The following is an 11,850-nucleotide window of genomic DNA, read 5'->3' as shown; positions in this document are numbered from 1 at the left end:
CAATTATTTTCAACGTAGCTCTACTACAAAAACTTAACACAACATGCACATGAATTTCCACAAGTTCAGCTACATGTTTACAACAATGTCGGAGTCAAGAATAAAAATCCAACCTGTCTTATTTTATTGGTGGTAAAGATTCTTGTCTTTATTTTTACTTTTTTTTCTATTATTATTTACCTTCAGGCTTTTTTTTTTTTTTTTGGTTCTCTGAAATGACATTTTTACTCCTCCCTCCAAAAAAGATTACAATAACTTCAGGGTAATCCCTGTTACTACCACTATCAGACTCTGTTGTGATGCACTTAGAGCAGGACCTTTGGGCAACTTAGGACATGCACACCTTTCCAAGATTGAATTATGAAGACAAGGGGTAATAGGAGCAGACCAATATCCAGTTATGAGACTGAATCAGTTAAAAAAAGTCTCACATCTAAGAAAAGTTGGGACTGGATGCCTGCACTGTTGAGTTCTGCTCAACACTTTAAGAGTAACTGATACCATTTTTTCTTTCTTAAATTATTCCAAAATTTGAAGAAAAAGAAATTCTTCCAAACATGTTATATGAGTTCAGCATCATCCTGAAACTGAAACCAAACACAAACAAGATGAACAAAGATAGCTACAGGCTAATAATCTTGATGAAGATAGATGCAAAAATCCTTTGACAAAATACTAGAAAACTGAATCCAACAGAACATTTAAAAGATTATTCACCATGATCAAGTGTTGTTAATCCCAGGGATGCAAGTATGCCTTCACATATGCAGATCAATAAATGTGATGTACCACATCAATACACTAAAGGATAAACACCATAAGATCATCTCAATAAATGCAGAGAAAACACTTAATAATATCCAACATCACTTCATGACAATAATCCTGAACAAATTAGGGATAGAAGGCTCAAACCTCAACATAATAAAGACCATGTATAATAAGCCAACAACTAACTTTATGCTGAAGGTTAATAATCATAATAATGAATATATAATGTCTAAGATCTGGAATAAGACAAAAATGCCTACTTTCACCACCTCTATTCAATATAGTTTTGAAAGTCCTAGTTAGAGAATTCAAGCAAGAGAGAGAAATAAAGGACATTCAAACTGGAATAGATGGAGTGAACTATTCACTAGTTCCTGATGACATATTATATGTAGAAAATCTCAAAGATGCCACTCAAAAACTATTAGCGGTGATAAACAAATACAGCAAACTTACATGACATAAATGAACATATAAAATTAGTGCTGTACCTCATTAGCAAACTATTTGAGTTGGATATCAAGAAAGCATTCCCATTTAAATAGCTATTGAGAAAAAATAAAATGCCTAGGAATAAATTTATCCAGGATAAAAGATTTCTGCCATGAAATCCATAAAACATTGAGAAAAAGCATTAAATAGGATACACACACACACACACACACACACACACATACACATACACACGCCCATAACATATACACAAACATGGAAAAACATGTAGTGTTCATGGTATGGAAGAATCAATATTGTTAAAATGTCCATACTATCCAATGTACAAATTCAATGTAATCATGATCAAAATAACTGTGGTATCCATAACAAAACTAGAAAATTTGTATGGAAGCACACACACACTCACATAGCCATGATGTCTTCAGCAATAAAGAACAAAACAGGAGGCATTATACTACCTGACTTCAACATGTTAAAAAGCTGTAGCACTCAACAAATATATGAAAAGATACTCAGTTTCAGTAATCATCAGAGAAATGTAAATCAAAACAACAATGAGATATCCCCTCACTCCAGTAAGAATGGGTATTCAAAAAACACAAGACAATAAATGGTGGCAAGAAAATGGACAAAGATAAATTATGCACACTATTGATGGGAATATATATTAGTGCTGCATTGTTGAAAACAATATGAAATTTCCTTAAGAAACTAAAAATAGAATTACTATATGATACACCAATCCGATTCTTTGATATTTATATAGAAAAAGAGATTAGTATGCCAAAGAGACTTCTGCACTTCCACATTTATTACAACATTATTTACAATGGCCAAGAATTGCTGCAAACCTAAGTATTCAGCAACTCATAAAAGGATAAAAAGATGCAGTAGTAAATATATACCTTGGAATATCATTCAGCCATTAAAATGTAATCCTTTTATTTCCGCCAACATGGATGAAAGTGGAGACCATGGTATTAAGTACAATAAACCTGGCACAGAAATACAAGTACCATGTAATCCATGTGTTCTTACCCATACATGGAGAATATAATCTATGATCACATAGAAGCTGAGAATAGAACTAGAGGCTAGAGAGGGAGGAGGATGGAGGAATGGAGTATATGGCAGAGTAGGGTGACTACAGATAAGGATTCTGTACTGTCTACTCAAAAATCTAAGGAAAGGACTTAGGATGTTTTTGTGATAAAGTACTGGTGAATATCTGAGGAAACAGTTATGATTATACAATGTATATGTTACATGGTATCCTATAAATATGAATAACATTTTTATGTATCAGTTAAAAAGCAAATGTAATATAAATTTAAAAATTAATAAGAATTTTAATCGAAATAATCTGAGTATCTGAAAGCCTTATAGATATAAATCACTTTTGCTCTTTCCCATTTTTTGCCTTCATTCATGCTTTACTTTATTCATTCCCTCCCATGCTTTAAGTTCGTATCCTAAATGTGCATGTGTTGAAAATTTCATCCACAAATCCAGATGCTTTTGGTATCTGCAGTGAAATCTTTGGGTGGTAAAGATGATTAGATGAGGTCAGAGGGTGGAGCTGGGATGATGTCATTTGTGGTTTTGAAAGGAGAGAGTGGAGCTGGCGTTCTTACAATAGGGAGCCCTCCCCCAGGTTATGACTCAGCAGCACAACCCTCACCAGAGCTTAGCACCATGCTCTTTTTCTAACCTTTAGAGCCATAAGCTAAATAAACCTCTATTGTTTTTTAATTATACAGTCTGCAGTATTCAGAAGGCATTCCCTCACCAAATATATTAGAATACCATTTTGTCAATAGAAGTGCACTTCAATTTCCAAAGAAGTAAAGACAAGGTCATTCTAGATATTAGTTCAACTTTGACCTTTGGATTTTAAACCTAGCAAGATGAACATTCTAATTCTATCAAAAGGATGTTAAAATATCCTCAACAGATGTTCTTAAATGCAGACTTTTCTCTCTGCCAAAATTTTATTTGCCCTCCCCACTTCCTTTCCCTTCTCAGTGAAGTATATTCTTAGCTTGAAAAGCACATATAAAATAAATATATTTTTACTTTAAAGTGAAATTAAAACTAGCGAAGCATGTTATCATAGTCCAAAGAATCTATTATACCTTTAAAATTTTTATTGCGAAGCAGATAATTTTTATATCTAGATCTGAACCTAGTTCATCATATTGAATTTTATCAAGTCTTACACATTTTTTTTACATGTAAGGTGTCATCTCTACACTGGCAAAAGTATGAAATGATTCAAGATGAAACCTGCTGACTCTCGGTAAAGGTGTCAGAATAAAGTAATTGTTCAAACCTGCCCTTAGATAATAATTATAAAAACTGTGTTAACTTTAAAACCCAAGTACTTAAACTGGAAGATATTTAAAAGATGAAAAAAAGTCAGAGTAAGTTTACTCTTTAAAACTTTCCAATAAGAAGAAAACTATGAAGGTTAGAAGATTAACACATTGTTGTCAAATGAGTGAAAGAAAAACAATATTAACTGAGAAGTCTATATCTGAATTTTTTTTTTTTTTTTTTTTTTTTTGGTACTAGGGATTCATCCCAGGGGCACTCAACCACTGATACAGGGTCATTTCGATACAGGGTCTCACTAAGTTACTTAGGGTCTCACTAAGTTGCTGAGGCTGGTTTTGAGCTCTGGATCCTCCTGCCTCAGCCTGCAGAGCCTCTGGGATTACAGGCATGCATCAGGACACCTGACCTTGACAAGTTTTAAATAAACAAAACTGAGACACTCTGGAGCCAGCAGACAGGTTATATAAAGAATGCTAAAAGTAGAGTGTGATGCCACAAAGTGACTTGGATTCTGTAAAGCAATGGCAAGCATGGAGTGATAAGTATACGTGGATAATTACAGAACTTTGATATTCAAAGTTTACCATTTATTTTCTGAATTTCTTTTAAAATTTGAGAGGAAGAATTTTAATACACTACTAAGAGGTTGATAGCATACACATAACAATAGTGATACAAATTACATAGCAATGTATTGCTTTAAAGTTTATCTATTTTTTTCAGATGTAATTTGATGCTAACCCCAAGTAGACTGTAATAAAGTAAGGATACATACTTTAATTCTAGTTCTTAATACCAATACAAGGAAATATAGCTGGAAAGCAAAAATAGAAAATAGAATTGAATACTGCAGATATCACATTAATAGAGAAAAGGCAGGAAATGAAGAATAGATAAAAATGAGAAAGAATGTGGAAAACACCTAGCAAAATGGCCTATCAAACTATACCTGTATTAATTATGAACAGCCTAAATACCCATTCAAAAAGCAGTAATTTTCAGACTGGTTACAAAAGCAAGAGTCTACTGTGTATTGTCCAAGAGAGACACACTTTAAATACAAAATAAAAATAGCTTGCAAGTAGCAACATGAATTATCCAGTATGTAGGCAGTAAGCTGAAGAACGTTGTCAGGGTCATATGTATTCTGACAAAGCAGAGTGCCAGGCAAGAGAATCACTACAGATAAAGTGGAACACTCAATAGTGACAACAGTGCCAATAAATCAGAAAAAAAAAGTCTTTATTTATACCCAACAGCATAAATTCAGAACTAATGGGAGAAATTAACAACTTTATCATCCTATTTAGACATGCTAATATACCTAACTCAGATTTTCTAGAAAAACTGACCAACATAAGAATAGTAAGGAAGCTAATTCTGAATGACATTATTTATCATCTTTTATACTACTGACATGTGAAAATGACTACATATCCAAACTGTCAGAGAGAAGGTGGAGCAATTAGAACTCACACACAGGTAAATATCAAAAATATCATACTGAGAAAAAAAAATAAAGACACCAGATAGATGCCATATAATTCTTCTTATATGAAATTTTATAAAATGCACATGTTTGTAGTGACAAAAAGGATATCAGTGATTTTTCTTGAGGTTAGAGATTAGAATTGGCTACCAGGGGTCATTCTTGCATTCTTGGAAGTGACTGCATCTGAGGGTTTGCAGGTGTGCCTGCCTATCAAACTCATTGAATTGTGCACTTTGGTGAAGTTTATATGCATCAATGGTATTTCAACACAGTATTTTTTAAATAAATGAGCAACAAAAAAAAATAAAAAAGAAGATATTGGTACAATTATTCTGAGGTCCAGTCCCTGGTAGACGTGCATGTGTTACTGGTGAGGAGGGTTTCCAAGGACAGAGAGAGGAGGGACCTCTATGTCTTTAGTGCCTTCTGTGGAGCAGTAAGTTACCATGGTCTTGGTTTTCACAGCAGTTCTCTAAAGTGGGTACTCTCCCCCTCTAGAAAATGGAAAACCTATATTTCAATGTACCTTATTATGATTCCAAAGAATAGTAAACTTTTCTAGGTTTCTTGAATTTAAAGGGATTGTTCTTGGTCAAACTACCTGTTGCTCACCACAGAGCAGTTTGTGAAAGTATTAATGTTTTTCATAAACTATTTTCCTCCTAAAAGGTCTAGAGTAATGCAAATAAATGAGAGTAGTTATGTTAGAAAGCAGAGTGAATGTAGCACTTTTTATTTTTATGGTTTTTTTTTTTTCCTTTTCTTTTGGTATCAGGGATTAAATGCAGGGGTATTTAAACACTAACCACTGAGCAACTTCTCCAGCCCTTTTATTTATTTGTTCACTTATTTTCCATTTGTTTGTTTGTTTATTATTTTAAGGCCAGGTCTGGCTAACTTGCCTAGACCTCATTAACTTGCTGAGGCTGGCTTTGAACTTGTGATCCTCCTGCCTCAAATTCTCAAGGTGCTTAGATTACAGGTATGTTCCACTGTGCCTGGTTAGGTTAATCTTAATTCAATATTAAAATCTATTGTTTTTGATGTTACTATCAGGGTTGTGCTGGTAAATGTTTAACAACTGGTACCCTGGAAAGGCAAAAACACAAAATGTTTGTCTATTACATTTGATGATTTCAGTGTTGTGAATACTCACAGTCATGCCAATTTTAAGCTATACAATAATGTCATTAAACACTCATCTAGGACAAAATCTGCACAGTTGTTTTTATTTCTGCTGATGCAAGCCAGTTCCAGTTCACCCCTGATTTTAACCTATTTCACAAACAGGATGGATTAAAACTTTTAGAGTTTATTTTATTTCACAGCTTTTTTGTTAATAGCACATTTCTTTGGCGGGCATTAGAGTACATTTAGTTTCATGACACTCATTAATTGAATTTGAAACCCATTAACAGGCTCGTGTTACTTACAGGATGAAATTGTCCTGATAACAAGTTGAGTTTAGTGCATCAACAACAGTGACTTCTGTCTTCAGTATATCCTTTTATGTAATAGAAGATTTGGAAAAAGAACTTCAGGATTCCCTTTCCTCATTCTCTTTTGCAGCTCATTTTCACTTCTTCAGAAAATTCTGATGACTGCTTTTAACTCTACTTCTCACTGTCTTCAATTCTACATTGCTCTGGCATGAACCACTTCTGGGATTATTGCAATAGCCTGCTAATCTGACTCTTCTCCTCTACCATTGCCCTGCTCCAAATGCAACATTATCACTAAATTTCTAAAATCTAAATCTGATCTTAATGCTGCTCAGTTCAAATCCCCTTTGATGCTTCTGCATCCCATTCATGGTTCAATGCTAAATTCTAACCTTGACCTACATTGATGCCCTACATCATATATTATCACCCCCATCCTCCTAACTATACCTCTAGTTGCTCTTCTCCCTCACTTACTTTTCCAGCCAGGTTGACCTGAAAATATCTTGAAACTGCCTTAGATCATTCCCTCTGCTTACATTCTATTCTGAAAGATTTCCGTGTATTTTACAGCTTCATTTCCTTCATGGCTCTGCTCAAATATCACCTTCTCAGTGAAGCCTTACATTTTACTCATTCAATCCTTGTTAAAATACATGCTAGCACCCTATTCCTACCCTGGCCCTGAGTCTTGTGCATCCTGTTTGACTTATATTCCTTATTTTTCCCCACAACACTTATACCATTCCAATATCTACAACATTGAGTTCGTCATTTTATTATGCATACTGTTTCTTCACTACAATGTGACCTCTATAACGTCAGGAATTTTTGCCTATATATAATACCTAATACCTTTATTAAATTTTATTCTTAATTCACATATAATTGTGCATGTTTATGGGTACAGTGTGTTGTTTTAATACATGTATATATTTTGCAGTGATCAAATTAGTGCTAGCTATTTATGTTATCGATCACTTCTTCCAACAATTATTATTTCTTTTTCGTGAGAATGTTCAAAATTCTTTTATTTATTTTGAAATATACAACAACTTATCAAATAGTCACTTGTTTTGCTACAAATACAAGTTTTTTTGTTTGTTTTTGACAATGGCTATGATAATTTCCATTTCTACCAAGAGGGTGTCAGAATGACTCCTTATTTTATTCCTTGCCAATGCTTGTGCTTTTTTCTTTTTTTTCTGTTTTTTAATAGTAGCCATTTTAATGGGAAAGAGGTGATATCTCATCATGTTTCTGGTTTGCATTTTCATGGTGATCAGTCATGTTGAACAGTTTTTTTTTCATGTATTCATTTGCCATCATTATACATATATTTTTTGAGAAACATCTATTTAGGACTTTATTCTGTCTTTCAAAAAATCAGATTATTTATTTTTTGCTATTGAGTTGTTTTAATTCATTGTATATTCTTTGTATTAACCTCTTGACAGATGCATAGTTTGCCAATATTTTCTCCCAATTTGTAGGTTGTCTTTTTACTCCATTGATCTTTTCCTTTGCTGTGCAGAATCTTTCAGTTTTATGTAATCCCACTTGTCAACTTATGTTTCTATTGCCTATCTTATTCACAAAACCATGGCCCATACAAATGTCACAAAACATTTCTCATGTTTTCTTCCAATGGTTGCATAGTTCAGGTGGTAATCTAAGCCTTGCATCCATTGTGTGTTAATTTTTGTATGTGATGAGAGATGGATTCTATTTTCATTCTTCTACATGAGGATTTCCAGTTCCCCATACTCCACTTACTGAAGAGATTGTCATTTACTCATAGTGCCTTTGTCAAAATTTGGTTGATTGTAGGGGATATGGGTATGTCTCATTAATTATCTACCATGCATGAGGCTCCGAATCCAATCTCGCACTTTAAAAACAAAGAAAGAGAGAGAGAGAGAGAGAGAGAGAGAGAGAGAGAGAGAGAGAGAGAGAGAAAGACCATAAATGTGCAGTCTTTGTTCTAGTTCTCTATTCAGTTCAATTGGTCTACTTATCTGTTTTTATTTCAGTACCATGGTGTTCTGTTTTTACTAGAAATTTGTATAATGTCATTTGTATCTTATATATCTTGAAGTCAGGAAATGTGATATCTTTAGTTTTATTTTACTCAAAATTAATTTGACTATTTAGAGTCCTCTGGGTTTCATAAAAATTTTAGAATTTTTTTTCTGTTTCTATACATAATGTCATTGATATTTTGATATTAATTGCATTTAAACTTTGTGTAGCTTGAAAAGTTTTTCCATATTCTTTGTTTGTTCCTTATAGTTGTACATGATGGTGTTGTCCATTGTTATATATGTATACATGCACACATGTAACAATATAATTTGGTCAGTATTATTCCTTAGTATTTTCCCTTTCTCTCTCATCCTCCCTTCCCTAGTCATTTTTCTCTACTCTAGTGATTTCCTTTTGATTTTTGTGAGATCCTCCTCAGTCTTTCTTTTTTCTCTAGCTTTTATATATGAGAAAACATATGACCCTTGACATTTCAATAGTACTCATTCTTCTAATGCATAAACAAATACACATTTTCTTTCTTTTTTTTATTGATTGTTCCAAACATTACAGAGCTCTTGATAAATCATCTTTCATACATTTGACTCCATTGGGTTTTGAACTCCCATTTCTACCCCAAACAAATACATATTTTCATTTATTTGTCTTCAATTTTTATTAATGTTTTATGATTTTTCATTGTAGAGATATTTCACCTTCAAATTTACTAAAAACAGTACTAGTTTTCTTTATTTCTTTTCCAGATAGCTTTCTATTACTATGAATAAATTTTATTGATAAAACAATAAAAAGAAGCACAAAACAAATAATTGGTTGTTTTGAAAAAATAAGGGAAATTGACAAATATTTAGTTAAATTTAGAGAGAAAAAAGATGGCTAAATCAAATAAAATGAGAAATAAAAAAGAGACATTACAATGGACATCATAGAAATAGAAAGGATCACAAAAATATCATGAATAACTATACACTAACAAATTGGAAAACCTACCTAGATGAAATGGATTAATTCACCTGGACACATGTAATCTCACAAATTGAATTAAGCAGAAATAGAAAATCTGTACTGATCAACAATGTAGAAAAATATTTCATTTACAAATAGCTTCCACATTGAATTTTATCAATTAAAAAAACTAGTACTGATTCCCAAGCTATTCTAAAATATATTTAAAAAGGTAATGTAAACAGGTCTGGGGGTGTGGTTCAGCAGTAGAGTGCTCACCTAGCACCTGGGAGGCCCTGGGGTTGATCCTCAGCATCACATAAAAATAAATAAATAAAGTAAAGGTATTGTGTCCAACTACAACCAAAATAAATAAATAAATGTTTTTTTAAAATGGGAATGTAAACAAATTCACACAAGGACAATCTTCTGCATAAGGGATGCTCAATACTATATAGTAAATAAATAATATATTGTAATACTCATAGTAAATTTACAATACATTTTGAAAAACAACTGATTAAAGCCCTTACACATTTTCATGTTATAGGACTAATTTATGTCTAAGAAATTTTTTCTGAATAAAAATATTTAATAAAAACTGTCCAGTAAATAAATAAATAAATAAATAAATGTCTGCCCAAAGCTCTATTTCTGGAGATATAACAGGAAAGAAATTATAAAAGACCAAGCCACGACAGGAGGGGAGGGCAGCGGCGACCTGAGAGTGGGCAGTGGGGCTGTGGCCAGATTAGGTGGCCTAGGCGATGTTGGGCCAAGGGTGCCGCCCAGAACCTTGTCATTCTCGATGACAATAAACTGGAAGAGCTTGAAGAGGCTAATCCATTCTCCTTTAAAGAGTTTCTGAAAACCAAGGACCTCAGTCTGCAGAAAGAGGATACAACTAATAGCAGAGTTTATCCATAGGAAGCCTTGAGGCACTCGTTGGGACTGGACCACAGCTTTCCCACTCCCCAGACTGAGGGTTATGGCCTGGAATATCAGCAGCCATTTTTTGAAGACACTACAGGGGCTCGTGACATCCGGGATGAGGACGAGGATGATAAAGACAGTGGGTGGAATGGAGCCATTTTGCTCTGGAGAAGGGTCAGTCCTCTAGGGCCAAGGCCAGCACATCACCCTGTGGCACATGCCTTTCCTTCTTCTCCACCTGGTCAGAGCTGGTGGGGCCTGAGTCTCAGTGCCACTGGACACGGAGTGGCACAGATTCATGCATCTCGCTGGCCTCTCCAGCAGGGAGTCCTAGTGCCCAGTTTACAACTCATGGGGAGGCTCTGGGAGACAGCCACCTGCGGACACTGCAATAAGTTAGGAAGCACTGAAGCATGAAAATTTTAAGCTCAGAAGAAAGCTGAATGAGGTTCACAGCTTCTCTGAAACGCAAACAGAAATGGTAAGGACGCTTGAGCGGGAGCTAGAAGCCAAGATGATCAGGGAGGAGAGTGACTGCCATGACCTGGAGTCCGTGGTGCAGCAGGTGGAGCAGAATCTGGAGCTGATGACGAAACAGGTTGGAAAGGCAGAAAATCACGTCCTGAAGCTGAAACAGGAAATAAACTTGCTCCAGGCACAGTTCTCCAACTTCAAGCACCAGAATGAAGCCCTGAGTTCGGGCCAGGATGCCAGCCTAACGGTGGTAAAGCTGAACAGTGAGGTGGCCTTTCAGAATCTCTGTGCTGTCATGAACAGTGCACACGCCTCCATAAAGCAGCTGGTTTCTGGAGTGGAAACACTGAATTTTGTTGCTGAAATCCTTGAATCTATAGACAGGATTTCCGAGGTTAAAGATGAGGAGGAGAAGTTTTAAGGACCTCTGGATGCTTCTATGTGCCCTGATCAGTAGTGCTTTATCTGAATGTGCAATTGTGCCCCAAAGTGTGCAGTCTTCACTTGAATAGTTATCATGAGATAGTAATTTCATGACCTAAAACAGTGTTATTGGCCACCTGCAATAGGAGTAGCTCTTGTCCATGAATTGCTTTTGTGGTTTATGTGTAGTCTTTCTTGGTGAAATTCTCACTGTTTTGTAGATTCAGTAATTTGTTGGAAATTTTTTTTTTATAAAATCCAGTGAGTTTTTAAATTCCTAAACATAAAAACATCACTTCTGTATTCAGTGCTCTTCCATTTTCATCCCAGAACATTGATAAGTTCAGTTGATTCTCTTGATTACGTAAGCACAAAAAACACTAAGAGCCACCCAGCAATGACCAGCTTGAAAAGGGACACGTGCCTTTTTACTGTCACTCAGTGCCTGTCATAGCCTTCCTGGGGTGGATTCTGTCATCAGTAGCCCAAGTGCAGAGGCACCACGTGGTGGACACTGCTATCCTCCCACAA

General features: G+C 34.8%; 1 pseudogene; it reads left to right on the top strand.

Annotated features, from left to right (window-relative positions):
- Window positions 1–2,182: 2,182 nt before the first annotated feature.
- On the top strand, window positions 2,183–11,317 carry LOC113192444 (endosome-associated-trafficking regulator 1 pseudogene; annotated as a pseudogene).
- Window positions 11,318–11,850: the final 533 nt, after the last annotated feature.

The sequence above is a fragment of the Urocitellus parryii genome, chromosome 6 (assembly GCF_045843805.1).
Source record: "Urocitellus parryii isolate mUroPar1 chromosome 6, mUroPar1.hap1, whole genome shotgun sequence".
Taxonomy (NCBI): domain Eukaryota; kingdom Metazoa; phylum Chordata; class Mammalia; order Rodentia; family Sciuridae; genus Urocitellus; species Urocitellus parryii.
Note: the sequence above shows the minus strand (reverse complement) of the source record. Positions and strands in the feature narration are given on the sequence as shown.